Genomic DNA, 18,823 nt, shown 5'->3' with positions numbered 1-18,823 from the left:
TGAGTAGACAGTTCCACAGTTTATACACTCAACGCACAAATGTATTTCTCCAGTCTTGCCTTTTCTTCCAGTCATTTTCCATCAGTTTTAAAGTCATCCAAGTCTCCTCTTTCCTTTCCCAGAACCTCTCATTTGGTCTATTTTTTCACCTGCGGGTCATCGGGGCAGATTTATGGAGTCACAATCCCTCTCAGACTCCTCCTTGACTCTGATTCATGTCAGAGTCAAGGAGATGCTTCTGAACTTGACATTATTTAATTTCAAAAATATTTCACATCCTCCCTTCCTGCTTTTTAAAATGGCCTTAGTAACCGTAAAGATGAGATATTTAGATTTATAAAGGTAGTGGATAATGCCATTAAGGAGTGAGGTGTCCTGTGTCAGTGATTTAGGGTTTATTGTTTCCCCCATTTGGAAAAAGCCCCAAACTGAGTCACCAGACACACGTATGCATTCTTCCTTTCTTTATTTCACTCTCTTTTTTCACCGTGTATCCATCTCTTTTACTCTGTCTCGTACACATTCACCACACACATAGTCTGGAAAACAACACACTCACATTAAGTCAATGACAGCAGTACAAAGGCTTGACATGTGGTAGCAGTTAGCCAGACATTTGGAATCCAATAGACCCAAAATAAAGAAAAAATACTGGAAACACAGCAAACAACTTCTCATCAAGTACATATTTGACAGGAGAAGGACGTAACTTTTGCCCCATATGCTTCGTTGAGCTCTGACACACATTTTTCCTCTTTATTATAAGACATTAGCAGAAAGAGAAAAAAAAAACTGCTATCCTTCTCTAGCTCATTCATTTTCTCCTTACAATCACCAGAGACCACTGTATATTTGGTTCTCATAAAAGTCAGTAGGCAAGGGGAAAACACATTCAACACTTTTAATGATCAGGGGATCCTTCATTGAACTGATTGAGTGAGTCAGTTTGGCAGAAGCTTTGCATTTAAATATTCGTCTGGTCAGCTCGGTCCCCACCAATGAATATGAAGTGCCTTTTATGTTCATTTGGTCTCCATTTGGGGCCAAGTCAAAGGGCGCCACACTTGACACATTTCTGACATGTTTCTTTATATTCTGTGGCTATTCTATATTCTATATGCTGTGCCATAGAGATGCTGAGGCAAATAGATACATACCTCTTACAGATTTTTGTCTCTCCTTTTCTCCAAGCCCCCAGGAACAGTGGCAGGCTTTATAGCCAACTGTCATAGTGACCAAACCATGTAATTACAGCATGACGTGATGGCCCCAAAAAACTTTTTCCCATGAGCTTAGACTGTGAAAGAAGCACCAGTAAAACAGTGGATCAGAAAAAATTATTCATCTTACTCCCATTCAAGTTAGCTGGGCATTAAATCAGAAATTAGCCATCTCAGTCAGCAGAAGTTTAGTTTTGTTGCTCGACGGGCCCCAAACCAAAATTTTATACCCAGAAAGTGGCTTTACGAACCACTGAGCAGCTGTCATAGGAATGAACGGCACTCCGTCTGTGATGCTATATATCCAGATTTTCATATCGAAAGGTAGTTTTTCAGTTTCTGTGTGGGATGTATGTTGTGGAACCTGGCAAACCGTGAAGCAGAGGTCGGTAAACCACCCGAAACGATTCTACCTGACGTGCATCTCGTCACTGCGCTCGCTCAAGCCTCTGCTGCCAATCAGTTTATCACTGAATATGGATGGAACGGTTCACAAGGAGAAGAAATACGCTTCCAAATTTCACCCGGCCTTTTGCAAGACCTTCCCATTTTTGGCATTTATCTCCTGTCTCACTTACTCATCCTGTTTCTTCACCCTGCTGATTGCAGTCCTGTTTCATTTCATCCTCCCTTGTCTTCCTTTTGAGGGTCTACCTTGCAACGATTGCTCCTCAACACACACACTCTGTCAAAATGTTTGCACTTGAAGAGAGAATAACTTGAGACTTGATAGAATAAGTTGTATTAAAAATCATTTATAAACAGGGCTGTTTCCATCTTTTTGGGGGCCCTATGCAAGATGCTGTTTGGGGGCCCCTATTTTGTCAGACTACAGTGGATAGATTTCTAACCCTTTTAGTGATCCACAAAGATCCAAAAATCTATTACATTTTAAGAGGAAAACAGGCTGGAGTTGTGAAAACCTCTCTCAAATTAAAATCCAACATCTTAAGATGACCCCCCCCCCCCCCCCCCGAGCAAGTTGAACTGATGGAAGAATGATAATACAAGGTAAACAATGGGGATCCTCTATATGTCAATAAATTCAACTGATGCAATGTTCCTCAAAAACGTTTATTTTAGATTGTAAAAAGAAAGGTTCTTAAACATTTAACACATATATGGTGCTGAAGGCGACCGTGCTGCTTCCTGGTCCACAGCTCCAAAACATTTCAGAATTGCTCCTGCAAAAACAAAAACCTCCTCAGGTTACCAAGCAGAATAGATCCTAAGCAAATATTCCTGCTATATGATTGAGTTATGTTACACTATTACAGAAATTCATAATCTGTTGTTATATTAAACATTGCAATATACAGTACAGTGTCCCTTTTAAAGCATGCACCCAATTTCAAAGTTGTCACTTTTAATCTGTTTTGGATACATTGTACTTGTTAGAGTTATAAAACGAAAATAAATGACTGATGAGCACTGTGTGATACTGAAGGAATATTTCTGTGTATATTTTACAGGGTATTACAAAGTGGACAACTTTTGTGCCAAACTGATGATTTGGTCTCAACCTTTATTCTGTGAGCAAAACTAATATCATATATAGTATAGTTCAACTTGCAACATGAAGGGGCCCCCTGCACCCGCATAGTCTGCATATTACGGAGCCCCAGACATGACATGATCAAAAAAAAAATTAAATTGTGGCCACAATATAGCTATAACGTGCGCACGAAATACTCATTCGTGGCCACAAAATACTAATTCGTGGCCACGAAATAAGTGTAACGTGCGCACGAAATACTAATTCGTGGCCACGAAGTAGGTATAATGTGCGCGCGAAATACAAATTAATAATATTAATATCATTCCTGGACAGCTAGGTAAGCAAATCGAGTTAATCTTCTCTAGAAACTGCAATAGCCTACGTGGTGTCCTTAAGGTGAGTGTCTTATCTTTTTCTGTTCTTGTCAAAATCTTGTTATCCCGCATTTAGGCAGTGCCTTTCACTGATAATCTCCTTTGAAAGTAGCATCATTTGTGTCAGACTCTAAGCTGAGGGAATACATAGGCTATATGAGCCGCAGCGTTTAATGATGCCACCGAACGCAGCCGTGCAGTTACAGTAGGTAGCGCTCACTGTATGTATCACGTTACCAAGGGAACCTATAGCCTATCGGTTTGCAGGTTGTTGTTGATCTGACTGAACTACAGAAGGTGTCTGTAGTGTTCTCTGGACATTTGTCCTTCAATAAAATCACAGACGATTAAAAGTTCACTATATTATAAGCCTACTTAAATAACTGCCTAAATGCGTGATAAAAAGAAAATTGACTAGAACATAATAAGAAAAGACACATTTCATACACACGCTATAGCTTTATTGTGGCCACAATTTAATTATTTTTTTGACCATGTCATGTCTGGGGCTCCGTAGCATATAGCAAGAAACGGCTCTGTTTATAAATCACATTTAAATCCACCCTCCCGGTCCAGAAACACGTGTATGATGGAACTGTCTTTCGTCTTTTCGTTCTTACTTCTAAGCACATCTGAGCATGGCGCTTTCGCTCCTTTGATGAGATGATGGTATAACAAAAACAGTAGTGCTGTGAATGCGGTTGGGTGGTCTTCCTATCTCAAAATTGGTAACGACACGCAGGCTAGGGTCCTAGTCCAGCACAAAGTCAGATACTCTTTCTTCAATTAATGAAGCTCCCGTCATTGCTTACACAGCTTTTTGGCGAGCCTGAAGTTTTCACTCGAGGCTTTTCCTTAACAGGCTACGGCTTATCATAAAAACAGTGGAATGCTATTGAGCCTTCTGCAGAAGTCTGCAGCCCTTTCCAGTGTACTCCCAAAAGTGAAAATATAGGCCCCTGAATCATGTTTGCCTATGCTTGAGGGTCAAAAAGTCGAGGTAGTCACTTGGAATACAAACATTTCCAGAGAAAAGGCATTGTATTCCTTTTTTAATAACTAAGAACAACTTCTGGGTGGTTCAGGAATCAAAGGCTTCTCTGTGATTTTAAAGGATTTCTTACAATTTTGTAAGTGTGTGTCTATTTTGCTCTTTGTCTCATGTAGTCTGGTCTTTTGTTGCATTGTTTATATCAGACAAATGCCTGAATCCTAACTGCCAGGGATTGACTGTGTTCCAACCTTCGCCCTGATTGTGTTTGAGTTGGTGATCAAACTTGGAATGCATGCGAGGTCTGATTAATGCCAGCCGTCTCTAACCAGTGGCATGCTGCTACCACATGGAACTAGTGACACAGAGTTGTTCAAACTGGGTATTTGCCCTGATTTATTATGAAGTGAAGCAATTTACATGCAATTTCCCAGGACAGTGGTATTGGATCATTTCAAGGGAAGACTCAAAGATATCATAAAGATATTACACAATTAAAACGTTGCCCAAGGGGGTGTACTCCTTTAATAAATCATTATGTGGATTGTTCTTATGGATTTATTATGATTTTATATGTTCAGCAGGATATGGGTATTAAGATAGATCGGGGTATTTCTGTGACAATATTATGATATTCTTGATGTTATGTTAAAATGCTTAAAGATATTTTGGTCAGGAACTCAAAATAGCTGTCGAGCTCTCCTTGCAGGACTTTTGGCTCTTCTTGTACCCAACTGGGAGCTTATGCTTGAGGTGGGTGTAATAGGTTTGCAGAATTAACTATTCTGCACTTCTTACACGCTACTGTAGCCAAACCATATAGACACTTCTGACATCACTCCCATCTTTGGAGTTAACTCCTCTACTGTAGGGCTGGGTTTTTCTTGAAATGTCAGGGCTTTCATAGTAAGGATTGGTTGCTCACTGATCAGGCGAGGGGTAAAAATAATTAAACACTGGGTTGTTGACGAAAGTACCTCAGTTTTCATCACTGTTGAGAGTTGAAAGAAAATGGGGGCAAGTAAAGATCTTTATGCGCTGATGTGAGCTGAAGAAGAGTTCACATTTTTGATATGCAAGAATATTTGTTTCTTTGCATCTGTGACTCATTGTTCTGATTATATACTCATGAATAAAGATTAAACATGTCTATTAACGTTCACCTTTTTGTTTGATACCCCCTAATTAATGTTCAGGGGTTATAAGCTGTTTTGTTTAGAGGCAAGTAAAAGATGACTTCCGGGAAAACAGCTCTAATCCATTTGCCCGTCTGAAAAAAACCTTTAACATTGAACTCTGCATGCTTTAAAAATGTCCTGTGAAATTTCCCATGATCTGATGACTAAATACAAACTTAAAATGTGCTAGGCTTCCTTCCTAACCTGATAAATGAGAAAAGGCTGCTCGTTGGTTTGGAGAGTCTGATGTTCAATAACCATAAACCGTTTTTATAAAAATACAGATAAAAAGTGTTTGTTTTGTCTTTGTGACGAAAATAGTCTGTCTGCAATCTGCTTGCCTCATGAGGGTGTAGACATCCCTCTCTAATGCATCATCATGTCGCAGTCGTATACTCAGTCACATCTGTGTGGAAACAGCTGGTGTTAGGAGCAAGTGTTTGAAGCTGTGAGAGAGAATACAACCACACTAATTAGGTGAAAGGCCGACCAGCATTTCTTCCACGATTTAAGAACAAAAATAGTAATTTAATTTTCCTTATCTGTGGGTTTGAAACAGACTGGCTCATTCTGCACCCAAGTTCTGTTTATCTGATGAGACAGGAACAGAGGCTGATAAACTGTAAATGATGAAAAAAGTGATTTTCTCAAGACATCTGAAGACTTGTGACCAGTGTTGGGCACATTACTTTAAAAAAGTAATTAGTTATAGTTACTAGTTAGTAACTGAGTTAGTAACGGAATTACTCCACTATAAAAGTAACTAGTTACCAGGAAAAGTAACTATTGCGTTACTTTTGAGTATTCCCCATTCATTTTAGCTACTCAGCATCCATGTATTTAGAAAATGTCTTCCTGCATGGCGGACTGGCACCTGTTCTCCTTGATATTTTTGCCAGTGAGTGCTCTGAAGGAGTCTGAGTCAGCTGTTGATTACAGGAGCATGTTCTCAACAACATACCTGCCTATCACTGCAATCAGTTCAGTCTGTGTCAAGTTTTTGTGAAGCTGGAGCAGAAAAATCCAGTTGTAGCTGCTCGGACGGCTCCGTGTCCTTCTTTGTTAACGGAGCTCACGTTAGCCACACCTGGCCTGCTGTCATCATCAACAGTGTCAACAACGGTGTTTTTGGCCACTAGTTTTGTAGAAGCTTGTGCCACTGAGAGATGATTCATTAGATAAGAGTTGCTTACAACGGACGTAGACAAAAGAGATTAAAGTAGTGTCTGTACTTCCACTTTGAAAACGTTAACTTTCCCTCCGGACTCGCCATTGCTGCAGTTCACCTCTGCTAGTTTGTGTGTGCGAGGCTGCTGTGTGCGTGTGGCTTGCGTGTAAACTGAACACTGCCTCTGATTGGCTTACGAACTCTCACTCTACCGTAGAGAGCCAATCACCATCACTTATGCGGTTGTCACGCCCCTCCCTCGCCAAGCTAAAAAAAAGCCGAGTCAGATGACAACAACTTCAATGAGCAGCTTCAGTTTGTAATGCGCCACATTTAATAGTCAGTAACGGTAACGGCAACAGCGTTGTAACGGTGGAAATAGTAATTAGTTAGATTACCCGTTACTGAAAAAAAGTAACGCTGTTAGTAACGCCGTTTATTGTAACGCTGTTATTCCCAACACTGCTTGTGACCAGTGATATAAAAGAAGGAACACTTTATGAAACTTAAGTGACGTTTGTAACCAGAATGCTATGAACTCAGTGCTCATAAACTGTGTAATAGAACAGGGGAGTTCCAGCTGTCAACGTCTACAGGGGGTTTATTAACCTGTGCCTGACGGAGGAAAGACGCTCAGCAGGCAGGGACCCTGTGAAGCTCTGGACCCTGCTCCTGGAGTCATGCCATCCTCTAACTATAAATCAAATCATAGAGCAGTAGGGTTTGATGGAAACGTTTAAAAGTCTGAGTTGGTATTTCCAGCTAAACAATTAATTCCTGGACACCAGCTGTTTGGCGGAGTAAAAGTGGGGCTCTGGCCAGCTATATATCTTTGTGGTTTTTGGTAAAGGTTGCTGTGCATTTTTTTTTTTCCATAGCTCACTTTTCAGGCTTTGTTACGGACGATATATGATGTTCATCATATGTTTAGTATGAAGTATGAAGTCTTGTCTGATGTAATTGGCAAGGCTGTGATTTTTATGTATGGAGCCTGCTAAATGTGACATAGTCCAGGTATTGCCCAGGACATTATGTCTAATCGCGCAGTTCAATCTAAGCCTGTTCAAATGTCCCTAAATGTATCACAGTTTATTACAAGTCTATCTTTTATCTCCCTTTCTCCAAAAACTCTTTTAGTTCATAAGTTCTGTCAGAAGTCTCCTTTTGATTTAGTCTGGGCTTTGCACACATGTTATCTTTAATTGTTGATAATAAAATGTGTTTGTTCTTTAGAACATTTGTTGACCAGAGACACCAAATACTTACTTAAATGTGTGCTATGATTTATTCCAATGAAACACATTTTCAACCTCATACAAGCATGTGTTAGGACACTTGGGAGCTGCAGTTTGCAAGACTTTGCTAGTCTTAATATAAAACCAGGCACCCAGACGTGATATGCGGGCACAGACAAGTATTTGCAAGAGGAAAGCCATCCTCATGAGAGTGTTTGGGCTCCAGATGCCCAAATACAGTCCCGGACTCTTCGACAACATGCTTCCTTGTTGAGTTGTCTTTTGTGACTGTGGAGGCAGGAATGGAATGGACAGTGGCTGATCTCTCCCCTCATATCTCATTATAATCATAATTACACAAATAGCAGATTAAAACCCCCTCCCAATGCAGGAAATGAGGGCTATTCAGGACAGCCCTGAAGGGGCAAACCAAGACTCATCCTGCCAGTCTGGGGACCCATCCACCTTCAGGCCACAAGCCCACTTGTCTAACCTTTAGGCCATTTCTTCCCCCATTCAAATTTACATTTCAGATGTTCCCCCGATGTACAGAACCCCCTGACAAAGGATGGGGCCTGGCTGACTAAAGGGCAAAGCGAGAGGCTTTTTGCATCTCTACACAGGACTCATGCCCAACATATAAAACCCAACGTTCACTCCTGTCCCTTAGAAATTGTGAACACTGCAAGGAGGATGCACTGCTCAAAACTGCATCATGTTTTTGATATCATATATTTTCTATTTATAACCAGAATAATACATATGTTTTCATCTATGCATGGAGAGCAGTTTAAATATTGTTGAGGTAATCACATTTCCATTTCGTTTAGTTCTTTTTAAATCTCAACCTAAGCATTGAAAGCAGGTTGTGCTCCCTGCGAGGCCTCCACTCTGTTCTTGGCAGATCCTTTCAAACACAATGTACAGCACAAACTATAACTGGATTAGAACCCATTTAGGGCAGACACCTCCTGCTCGCCAAATTAAACAGTTCTTCGAAAAATACAAACATTGTTAGGGAAACTTAATCTGTCTTCTCCTGTGCAAATGAACTGCCAAGGCTGATATGAAAATAAACAGAAGATTTAAACTCTCATTGGAACAGTAGCTGCCAGGGTGTAGAACAACATTAAATACTGTTGCACATAGACTTTCCCTTTGGAAACATCACACCACAAGATGTGTTGCATTAACCGTTGCTGTGTTGTCATAAGGATTGCATTTACAAAGTCTGTGCAAGGGACTTAACTTGGTGTTTGAGTGGTCAACCTGCAACAGACAATTGCGTATAAGCTTCTTGAAACCTAATAATTACAAGCAGAAAATTGTAGACAGTTTGGTTTTCCGTTGAGATCCAAGAGAAGAAAAAAGCCTACTGTAGTACAATTTTTCCATCTGTCTCACAATGAATGTTAATCCAAACGCAATGAAACAGGAGTGTGTGTTCTCCCATGATGGAGATATGACGGAGGCAGACGTTTATGTTAGACCACAGGACGGCATGACCTCAGTCTCCGTGTGAAGACCTCTGGGTTTTTAGTTGCCTGATTGAATATAGGAATGTAGTGAGTGATCGTAATTCATGTTTTATATATTTTTTTGTGTATTTCCTGGAAAGTTACACAACTGCGAAAATAAGGCGTGTGTGAGACCTGATTGTATTGTATTGTACGTGTATGACTGTCTCATATTAGGTGCTGTATTCTATCCATTATTAGAAGGCAGACTGAGAGAAATCCCTACTGACATATAGCGCATTACTACGTCCATGGAAGTAATTTCATATGGGCAGCAAGGCTTTGTGTTTAAGCTGGGTGTCGAGAGACACGGCTTTGCCCTGAATCTGGATGTGTGAGCTTTTGCGGCATTCGAGTGTCGTCCATCTTGTGGCGTGTGGCTTTAGTTTCCACATTAGTCTATTTCCCACTATTGCTACTGGCACAGCTTAACCTGCACAATACTCTGCCAGAGATCTGGAAAAGTTAGAATGACTCACTTGAGCTCAGACAGAAACATTTACCTCTTTAATATGTTCATTTGAATACACAATATATAGAGATTTTCCATTGGTATTAAACTGGTAATGATATTGTATCAGTTTCTGAGTAACTGATTTACTCTTTGGGAATTCATGCACTGGACGTGGTAGTGTGGTGTAAGTTAACTTGCGTCTTAGAACCACTGGTAGATTCATGGTTCTTGTGATTATTTCCCTTTCAAAGTCCTAAACTGATTTGGACCTCCGTGTTTCATCCAGCAGCAGTAGATGACTGAAGAACAGCAACATGCCAAATCTCAGAGACGCTTAGCAAGATCCTCTGAGACTGATGAATTTACATCCCAACACAAACTATTAAGTGGCTAATAACACAGTGCTGTCGATGCTTCTGCCAAAGTTTTGGTTCCTCAGCTGTTCTGTCAACACGATAAGTACTGTGATGATGTTTGTGTTTAGGATATCAATTGACTTCAAATGTCAAATTGAGAAGAAAAATAAAGTTCTGTCCAACAAGGCTGAGTCTCACATGTTATACAAACAGTCAATTCTCACCAGACAAGCAACCGCTTGTGCAAGCAGCTCATTAGATCCCATTTTTAAATGTATTGTGAGGCGCCGACCTCCACTGGCCTTTGTAATTATGACAGGAGCAAAGGAGGAATTCAAGGATATAGATGCATATGGAGGAGGCCGGAGTGGACAGTTCTTTCAAACACCCACACTTTAACCCAGAGGACCGCTCGTAGTGTCCAACCAAGAGTCATTTACCTAACTGACATCAGGTTTGTAACTTTAATTAACACACTTATATAAAGGTGCCTGTTTTTTTATCCAGCATTACATTCACCCCCAAAATAACGGAAGTCAGCATATAACTGCGTTTCCGATTGGCAGTTCCAAAGTTATTCCACATGATGATATGTGGGATGTATTACATACTTCCACTTCAGCTTAGCTGTGGGTCAACATCAACACAGGGTTGAATCTTACAAGCGTAGATCTCAGGTTGAGTTTACATCTACACTGTTTATTCTAAATGCCATCTTCAGAAAACATACCCAGCAAAAATTAAGAACAACCAAGCAAAGACTTGCATACAAGGAACACACACACATACACACACGCATGGAGAGAGAAAGAGATCCTTGCTATGTTTACTGATCACAGTATGATTTTGACTTTGGGTTGAGTATACACATCACTTTCTTATAACAAAGGGATCTTCTCAAGCCACACGTATGCTTACAACATACAGAAACAACAAGAAATGCTTCAAGATATACTGTAACCCCCAAAAAATAAATCACACCATTAAAAAAAAGACAGACTGCATTCTGTAGAGAGACTGGAGTTTTTTGCATGGCAGCCCGAAAACCACAGAATTCCTCCCGGCCTGCATTCTGTCACTCAAGCTTTCCTCATCCAAATCCAACATGCACTGCTTTGATTTTTATTGCTTCAACATTGGTTACCATCTCCTCTCATTCCAGAAAGATGATTAAATACATTTGGCGAGACTTCAGACCTGGTTTTAAATCTTCCACCATAACAAATACAATCATTTATAAAGTTTGACACTGTGTGTTTTTAATCCTAAAACAGTATGTTTATATAACAGCAGTGGAATTTAACACAGTAGACCTACTCAAATATATCATTTAGGTAAAAAATGTTAGTTACGTTGGTATTTTTTTGTGCAACTATATATTTTATATTAGCACCTTTTAAAGTGAAAAATTATTCTCTTTTCTTCACCACATTTTTCTGAATACTGTTGCTCTAATGATTGTATTGTCACAGGTTAAGTACTTTAATGTTGGTAAAGTTTTTGTGCCGTCTACCCAATTAAACAGCTGTTGACTCTTTAATGAACTTATCATTTGGATCAACGCCCTGAAACGTCTTGTAATATGTAATGAATATTCTTAGTTAGAGGTGGGTGCAATTCATTGATGTGGCGATGCATCGCGATGCGTCACGCGACGATTTAGCATCGATTAATTAAGGCCGATGCTTTGCCACAAGACCGGAACAAAAAACACGTAACCGGAACCTTAGAGCACGCACCGCCCGGACTGTTTAGTGAGTGGGACCACAACAAACGGAGCAGTAACAACTGTTGGCCGGCAGTAACAACTTTTGGCCGGTCTTTATTGACAGATTGTCACACTCCACACACTGTCACACCAATGGCATCATTAACAGCGTCTGCGCGCCTGACCAATGACAGTGTAGTGACCCACACAGGGCGGGATCTAAACACGGAGCGGTGCTAAAGTTTAGCTGCTTAGCTAGCAAGGACTCGTCGCGCTGCTACGTTATTAATTGAGTTTAGTCAACACGTGAGAGCTCGTCTGACACGGAGAGTCTCCTGTTGTGTGTAACATGTGTGAAATAACAACTATAGTCTGGACTTTGTCTGCAGTGTATCTGTGTAAAACACAGTGAGTTACCATGGTTACAGGAACGCCCTGAAACTTTATAATAATCAATAAGAAGTTTTAAGTTAGTTTGACTGTACAAAATCATGAATGTAGCCTGATTGTAGCTCAATGCTGAAATCTTGTGTTAGTGATGACAAAAAGGTGATAACTCGCCATCAGACTGACAAGGCTGCAAAAGTTGCTGTTTGTTCGATGTATTTTTCTGTTAAACGATAAGAGGTTCACTTTAAACATTACTAATAATAATGATAATAATAATTAATGATAATGATGATGAGAAGAAGAAGTAGAAAAATAGCGTACTAATAAGGTTCCCTAGATGGTTGATTATTTGAAAGAGTAAAACTTGATAGAAGCTTGGCAAAAAAAGGCACAGTTTGATTTCATAGATTGAAAATTACATTGAAAAGACAAAAAACATTTTAAGTGTGAATAGAACAGCTGTTCAGATCATCCTCCTCCTGTAAAACGCTGTTGGTCAAATATTTAAACTTGATGTCTGCATTAGAAATCGCAATAATGGAAGAATCGTGGAACCAATTAATCGAACAGAATCGACAATCGTTATAATCGAAGAATCGAAGCTCCCATAATTGAAATCGAATCGAATCGCGAGGTACCCTTGTTGGAACACCCCTATTCTTAGTTTCAGTTGTTTCCACATTGTAGTGCTAAATATTGATGTACTGAACCTTTGACTAAGTAAAACAGTGAAAGTTGGACTTTAACTGAAGATTTTGGTGCTTTTGATTCAGAACATGTGTCCATTTAGCTTACTTTCATATTTAAATGACTGACATTTAGTTAAACATTTAAATCAAATATAAAATTACACCAGAACTGATGAATGATTACATTTTGAAGTTTTCTCTATATGGATGATAGATGGTGCCTTTTTTGCCTCATGTATTCTGCAGCACATAATGCTTGACAGACGGCTCTGCAACAACTTCCTGCAGACGACCTCCAACACTTTGTCCAGGTTAATGCTTTATGCAGGGCTACGTGTTGGAACTGCACAGTAATCTCTCCCTGCTGTCCTCACAGCAGAAGATACAGGGCCAAAAAACGAGCCGCTGGAAGAGCAATGTGTTTCAAAAAGCTCCTCTGAGAACTCTGACTGTGTACTCTGTTGGTCTTAAAACCATTCATTGTTTCATGCTGCCCCTGCCTTACTTGGCTGTGATTTGCGGAAAGTAACATCTCCATGGGCAATAAGCTCCAGCATGTACAGTTGAATGTTTGAAGGACAGTTTCCAAGAAATATCTTTGGCAGTAATAGAGAACTGGAGATGACTTCTGACAACAGGATATGAGACAGAAAGGCTGCATATGAAGCTTTCAGTATCAGTAGATGGTGGCAATGTCAGACCTACATATTAGTTTCTGTGTCTGCCACGTGGAAAGATTGCAGGGGGTCTGAGGGTAAGAGTCCCTTCAAACTCGGAAAAACATGAATCTGTCCCTCCGAAGAGTAATTGTATAATAAAATGATGTAGATGAAAATATGTTAAATAGAAGCTGACTCCACATAAACAAAATACACACAAAAACAGTTTTGTTCATCTCCCCCCATGTATCCTGCTCAGTGGTCTGAACCACTGCATAGTGGGAATTTGGCACATCAGTCTGAAACTGTTGCTTTCTACTGGTTTACGTTTCTCAGATTTCATCTCTGTATCATCTCTGTAACCTGTGAGCTGCGTCTTTGGTGAGACAGCTAGCTGGTTTAGCTTGCTTGCTTGCCAATGTTACATTTTCTGCTCTCCAAATCGCATATTTTTTCTTTTCACTTTGGAATTTCATGCTTTTGACTGCAACAGATGTATGTATGAGCAGGATGGCAAAAATTAAAGTGCCAGGTTATGACAAAGTAGTATGTTCCAGTTGCATTCCAATATATGCAGACTGCATGCAACAGTCTGGGCCCGTATTCACAAAGACTTTTATCTTAACGTTAGGAGTGCTCCTAAATCAGACTAAAAGTTTTTATGTAGGAGTCGTTTCTTAAAAGTAATTCACAAAGCCGCTGAGACCTACTTTTACTTATGTAAAAGTAGGTGAACTCCTAAACTGGAAGTAACTCTTTGTTGCTATGGATGACGTCAATTTATAAGGACGCGCTTAGAAGCAGTGACAACGGTGATTGGTTGTTGAGTGACAGGGCAGCCCATTAAAAAGTCATTTAGGCTACGCAATGCATGAAGTGAAAATGAGGAAGTTGCCTACAAGCCCATGGCAAAGCCTATGAAAAGATATTGGATAAAGAAATGTATTTATGAGGAGAATTAAGTGAATCCCCCCAACAAAAATGCTTCAGCCAAATACAAATTAGAAGATTGCAATGAAAAAGGTGAATTGTCAATAAAAGCGGCATTTGCTCTAAAAGCTGCATCAAATCACTCTCCTTTAAAATTCGGGAATCGTGTGTTGATCCGGGCCATTTTTGCAACAATGTCCAGTTTTCCGATTGACAAAGATGTCTTCATCCTGAGAAGGTACAATTATTTTAATATGCGTCCCATCAATGGCACCGATCACACCAGGTATACCTGCAATTTCCATGAATTTGGCTTTGATTCTTTGTTGTTGGCGATTGTCTAGTGGAAACTGGATAAACTGAAGGATTATATGGGGTCTACAGGGCGCGCTGATGGTTTAGTAGATAGATCGGCTTACTGATGGCTGTGATATCCCTAAATTATCCACGATGCAGAGCTGCATTTTCCCCGTAGTAGGGCTGCACGATTCTGGAAAAAATGTGAATCACGATTTTTTTGCTTAGAATTGAGATCACGATTCTCTGGCACGATTTTTTTTCACAAAATGTTTATTGCACTGATGAACTTGAACAAAACAAAAAAAAACATGATAGTATGGCAGATACTACTATGCCTCTGCGTGAAGCGTGAAGCCCGACGTTGGGCTGTGAGCAGTTGACAACGAATTTGTCTTCAAAATAAGAGCTTTACATTACACCCCATTGGAGTTTAGAGCTGGGTTCTTAGCGGGGGGCTTTTAATTTGAAAGTAGCGACCGTTCCTAGATGTGGCTACAACAACAAGATAACACAACCATACAGCTAGAGATCCAGGAGACGCTAGCATCTCCTGATCTCAGCGGCTGTCCAGTTGCTCATCTAGCAGGCGAGGCGGAAAGAAGTGTACCCTCCGAGGCGGGAAATCGGCGGACCAAAACAGACCCACAATTTGCCGGCCTCTGTCTAAAACCGCTGACCTATCCGCCAAAAGGACGGGCAGATTGGCGGCTTGCTGCCCCGTCTAAAAACGGCTTCTCACTCACTCCTTCCATACACTTAACTGCAGGCGGGCTTCCGCCACTGAATCACGTGTTGTAAAAATGCTTTACCACAGGTTGAGGGAGGAGGCAGTGGCAGTGCTGCGTTTGGGGGCACTTCAAAAAATCCGGGAGGAAAATAGGAGCATTTGTTTGCGATTCAGCTCGAGATATAAAATGCTTCAGAATCTCTGTGTAGATATGAGATCACGTGTATGTGTGAATCGAGATCGCAATTTTTTAACGATTTTTTGTGCAGCCCTACCCCGTAGCCAAATACCGAATTTATTACATTTAAAATGTAACTCTGGCGTTATTGGATTGTTTCAGTTGGTTGGGGACGTTATTGCATCCCTCACCAACTCAACCACAACTTCAATCCCTTCGCGGTCCATCCGGTTGCATTTTGCAGTATGAGCGCATGCCTGTTTGGCTTTTCTGACCCACAATCCTTTGTGCAGTGAATGATCCGTCACATCAACAGCGGTTTTATTTCTACCTTTCTTTTGAAAAAGAAAAGTATGTGATTTGGAAGCAGCCATTAATTGTACACAAAATCATTAACAAACTTCTACCAACAACCGGACGTGCATTTGTTTAAACAGCCTAACACAACTGGCCCTATGTATTTTCAGCTAGTGTTATTTGCTGTGTCTGTTACAGCACATAATTTGATACACATTGGTGATACTATTGATCTCCCCTCTTCCATTTTTGTGGCCTTACCCTAAGTTCTAATGAGGTCTGTGACCTTGGAATTGGTCCTCCCAATTGGTTCATCTTTTTGATTCAAAGGGTGAACACTCCCTCACATTATTTTGTTGCTTGGATCATGTACGTTTGAGGATGCTTGGGAAACTGAAAGGTCTTTGTGCCTGCCTGGCTTCAAAAGGCCTGCTGTATTGCATTGATTATTGGCAGGTTAAGGGTTCAGGGAAAATACTGTATTTAGCTTTAAGGGGTGTTTTAAGTCATGTGTATTTTTCTATATGTGTTTGTTTTGTTTTGCAATGTGCTTACTCTTGTGTTGTCAGAATTATTGGGATATGTAAACCTACTTGCACTAAGGAGCTGTCAGACTGATTTAATTTTTCAGACTCAGCTTTTATTCACTTACCCCAGACATGACACTTTTGGTTTGCATTAAAGCTTCGGGAGAATTGTGTATTTGTGCTGTGTGTTTGTCAGTTTAGTTTGATGTTACACCAGCCCCATAGTGGACAATAAATTAAACCTTGCATCTTCTAAAGAGCTTCTTAAAAGTATAAAGAGTTTTTGCTGAAGAGTTTTTCCCCTAGAACTGTCAAAATTCAGAGGCCACAGAGCCATGAACAAAGAACAGTCAGATTTAAATATAGCCTTCAGAATTGGTATGGCTGTTCAAACCTGCATTATTCAACTCTAGTCTTACCTTTACTGCTGAACTAATGCTTCAGTAATGATCCCTCAATAAAAAGTACTTCACAAGTAGTTGAATAAAGGCCCCAGAGACCAGGGCCCATATTCACAAAGAATCTTAAGGCTAAAAGTAGCTCCGAACAGGCGAATTTAGGAGCAACTCCTAAAAATAATGGGCGTGTGTGTCGTAACTTTAGGACTCCTAATTTTTGAATTATTCACAAAACATTTTAAGCCTAAAAGTAGCATCTAAGTCTGGGGACCTTAGAAGTAGTCCAGAGGACTCCTAACTCTCTAAGACCTGGTCACCGAATGTTTTGACGCTAAATGACAGGGAATTATTAAAACGATGTTGGATGGACCGCAAAGGGATTGAAGTTGTGGTTGAGTTGGTGAGGGACGCAATAACGTCCCCAACAGACCGAAGCAATCCAATAACGTCAGAGTTAAAATGTTTGGCAACACTTCAGTATTTGGCTACGGGGAAAATGCAGCTCTTCGCATGGGTCTAGTATTACCTGGGGACCTCAAGTGATTTAGAAATTATCCCACCACGTCCGTGTTTCGTGCGGCGCATTCGCACAGGATAAGCGAAGTCTGTGTTTTAACTCGAATTTACTGACATTATCCCCCAGGTCGATCGCACCGGAGCCCTTGCTGGAGCAGCACAACAGTTAGATATGGATATTTTTAATATAATAACTGGTCAGCCTGACTGTTGAAAGATGGAAAAATGTTCCTTACCGCATGCTGCCATGCATGTAATCCATCTAATCATCTTTCAAGATTTAACTCTTCTGATAAGCCTCCTGAATTTGTACCCAAAATGCTGTCAAAATGTTCATTTATAATTCCCAAAGCAGCCTCCATAATTCTCGACCGGGAAAAAGGCAGTGAAAAACACAAACAACCTTAAGAAAAACAAAAAACGACCCCAAATCACAGATATACCGATTCGCACAGGACTAACATTATCAAATGACCTCTGTGTTTGTCGAAATATGGTAGGTAATTTGCGGTGGAATTTTTACTTTACAAATGACGGACATGGCAGATTCGCACAGGATTAAGATCACAGACAACCTCCACAATTATTACAAATTACTGGAGGTCCCCAGGTTACACTAGTCCCGTGCGAATAGGGCTTTTGTCAATCGGAAAAAGTTGCATTCCATCAATACACAAATTGTCTTTGACGTATGTTACAATACACTGGACATTGTTGCGAAATGGCCCGGATCAACACACGATTCCCAAATTTTAATGGAGAGTGGTTTGACGCAGCTTTTCGAGCAAATGCCACTTTTATTGGCAATAAAACGTTTTTCATCGCAATCTTCTAATTTGTAATTTTTGTCCGAAGCGTTTTTGTTTGGGGGGATTCACTTAATTCTCCTCATAAATACATTTCTTTATCCAATATCTTTTCATAGGCTTTGTCATGGGCTTGTAGGCAACTTCCTCATTTTCACTTCATGCATTGCGTAGCCTAAATGACTTTTCAATGGGCTGCCCTGTCACTCAACAACCAATCACCGTTGTCACCACTTCTAAGTGCGTCCTTCTAAAATGACATCATCCATAGCAACAAAGAGTTGCTTCTAGTTTAGGAGTTCACTGTTTTCATAACTAAAAGTAGGTCTCAGCGGCTTTGTGAATTACTTTTAAGAAACGACTCCTACATAAAAACTTTTAGTCCGATTTAGGAGTACTCCTAACGTTAAGATATAAGTCTTTGTGAATACAGGTCCAGGCTTGGAGGTCTCAGACTTGACAACATTATGATGGGTGATAGATGCAGGCTCTCTACATGAGGCACGCACCCAGCCTGAACTCTGACAGGGGTTTGGCTATTTGTTTCTTTACGTCTGATCCCAGAAGACTTGTCCTGTGTCTGGCCAAAGCTCCCACTCTAGCCTGAGGAGACAGCTATATATCGCACACAAACAGATAATCCTGGGGTGATTGAGGTAATTGCTTGCAGTTGTGGTATGGTGTTAGAGAGGGCTCTGGAAAGGTGA

At 40.4% G+C, this 18,823-nt stretch overlaps 1 protein-coding gene across 5 annotated transcripts in view; it reads left to right on the top strand.

Annotated features, from left to right (window-relative positions):
• The window catches only part of itga11a (integrin, alpha 11a), a 90,146-nt gene that overhangs the window by 4,231 nt on the left and 67,092 nt on the right, over positions 1-18,823 (top strand). The gene's annotated exons all lie outside the window — the stretch shown is intronic.

Source organism: Sparus aurata, chromosome 4, assembly GCF_900880675.1.
Source record: "Sparus aurata chromosome 4, fSpaAur1.1, whole genome shotgun sequence".
Taxonomy (NCBI): domain Eukaryota; kingdom Metazoa; phylum Chordata; class Actinopteri; order Spariformes; family Sparidae; genus Sparus; species Sparus aurata.
The sequence above is the reverse complement of the archived record's forward strand: the minus strand, read 5'-3'. Positions and strand labels throughout refer to the sequence as shown.